This window comes from Chelonoidis abingdonii, chromosome 7 (genome assembly GCF_003597395.2).
Source record: "Chelonoidis abingdonii isolate Lonesome George chromosome 7, CheloAbing_2.0, whole genome shotgun sequence".
In the NCBI taxonomy this organism is placed as follows: Eukaryota; Metazoa; Chordata; order Testudines; family Testudinidae; genus Chelonoidis; species Chelonoidis abingdonii.
This window is the reverse complement of record NC_133775.1, coordinates 72,307,880-72,310,460: the sequence shown is the minus strand read 5'-3', so window position 1 is coordinate 72,310,460 and position 2,581 is coordinate 72,307,880.

The following is a 2,581-nucleotide window of genomic DNA, read 5'->3' as shown; positions in this document are numbered from 1 at the left end:
CACAGTACACAGCACCCTCCTTTCAAGGGCAGTGTTCAGTGATGTCTGCGCATACAGCTTTTAGTATCTTACAAATTAGTACAAACTTGGTATCTCTTTGCCAACAAACAACATTCAAGGTACTGGAATGAAGGTGCAGAGTCTAGATGCACAGTCCAGAAGATTTCAGTAGGCTCTGTGCATTTCTGTCTTTTCCTCTTTCTACTTAGGATGGTGAGAAAAATTCAGCAAGAAAGGCTCAGCAGCTAGCAGCCCTTTTCTTTTCTATGAAGAGACTGAACAGGTTCTGCTGCAATCCAGGAAAGCTTCCACCGGGCATTCTTATGCTTTGAAGTGGAAACGTTCCTAGAATTTGTCCACTCCTTTACAATGTTAATCATCTTATTTAACCTATTCTGATTATTTGTTATTGTATAAAAGAAAACAATGAAATAAGAATACAAAAAGTAAGCACAATAGAGCCATATTCATAATCTGATACACTCAGGGGTGGCTGTAAGTGTTTTGCAGCCCCAAACACAGCAGTGTCTCTGCAAGAGGTCCACCAGTCACGCAGATTTGGCAGCGGTTCTGCGGGTGATCTACTGGTCCTGCGCCTTTGGTATACCCGCTGCCAAAGCCATGGGACCAGCAGACCTTCCGCAGAAATGTGCCAAAGGCTCCCTGACTGCCACCCCCCGCACTGGCTTGCTACCCCAGGCATGCACCTGGTGCCTGGAGCGGCACCTGCATACACTCATATTTTACATTTGTTCACTGCTTTATGTTGTAAGAAATCTCAAAGAAAAAACGCCAAAGCAGAGAGAAAATAGAAATGAGCCACAGGAAGTGAGGGAAAGATGGCACTCAGAACATAGCGTACCAGTGAGAAGAAATGCCATGCAGAGCCAGGAAATTATTGTACAACACTAACCTCAGTCTATAAGTATTTCAACAGACCCATCCAGAGACATGCCCATACACATCACCATCCCAAAAAGACTTGTCAGATAGCTCTAAAAATAAAGACCAAATGTCATCACATTTGTGGAACTCTTCCATTCTTTTATATGCTACTGTTTTGAGATCTGCTGTGTAATTTAGTCTACAGGGATCATTTTTCTGCCTATCTTGGGAAGCATAAGGCATTTCTGGTGTTGTAATACCAGACATTTTGCTTTTAATGGGGCTCTAAGGAAGCAGTGTCCTTGTGAATTAATATGTGCTTGCTTTGGTTTGGTAGGCCCCAATATAAGCAAGTCTGTGTGGGACAGAAAGAAAAGTTCCTACTATTAAGTTAATTCTGAAGTGTAAATCTTCCCAGGAGCATCTGATTTTTAAACAGCTCCCCATGTAGAAGGGAGCCAGAGATCACTGGACTGTAACTTCAACATTGACTCTGAATGTATGATCGGAGTTTAATGTGAAAAAAAGTGTTTGAGATTATCCTCATTATGTAAAATGCTTCCATGATTTTTTTTTGCTACAATTTGTTGACAACAGGGGGCGCTACTACCCCTGAAATGGATCTTTACTGGCTCCAGTGAAAAAGACCCACAGTAATTATCTGCAATACACAGCAGCTTATTAAGAAGGAATTACATAAGCGGTAAAGGGTTATATTAAGCACATAACTCCTATGTTAGACATTAAGAGCTATACATTCCTCTTAACAAGTCTCTCTTTCACAAATATACACAAACAGGCCCTGTGGTAGCCTCATGCAGTTCCTGCTTGGCAAACAGAGAAGGTGGTTACCAATTTTATAGTCGACTTCTTCTCTCTTGGTCTGTTCTTCTGAGCCCTCTGGTCTGTGTTGGATTCCTCTGAGGCAAGGCCTTGCTTGCCTTGAGATCCCTCTTGTTCACAGTCCTACTCGAGCCCACGGAGCAGAGTTTTGGCTACTTTGTCTGGCAATGTTGCTTCTTCAAGCATCAATTAAGGAATCTCAACCACAGTAATCTACTTTGCTTGATTCTTATACTCTTTTTCCTCAAAGGAGTCACGTGTCTTAAAAGCATGCCCAGTGGGTGTGTGGTTACTAATTTTTACCTAATTAGTGTTTTAGAAGGGGCATGGAGAGGTGGTACTGAACGAAGATCACCCCACATTTACTCACACATCAATCATTCACTCTGGCTTGCTGCGTGATGTCTTTGCTGTAAGGTCACTATAACCAGGTCCACCTGTGCTCCATTGTGGAACTTGAATGTAATATTTATTTTTGCATGGGCCCATATTTGCCAACCAATAGGTTCAATATTGATCGTCCATACACACTTTGCTAGTTCTTTATCAAATTTGCTTCTGCTTAAAAGGAACCTGCTTCCTGGATCCTCTGCAGCCATTCAGTCACGTCAAGTTATGCTTTCACCATTCATTCAATATGGCCACACCAATTTGTCACCGTCCCACCACAACTTTCTGTCCAGGAGCACAGTTCATCTCACAGCAATTGTAGTTACCTTGCTCTCTCTCTCATCACTTGATAAACTGATTCTTTAAAGGGCTATCACATTTGTATGCAACAACTGATAGATATAGAATGTTGTGAGACGTGCATTTAATCCTGATCAAGTTTTTGGAAGCCCCTTTTGAGTTT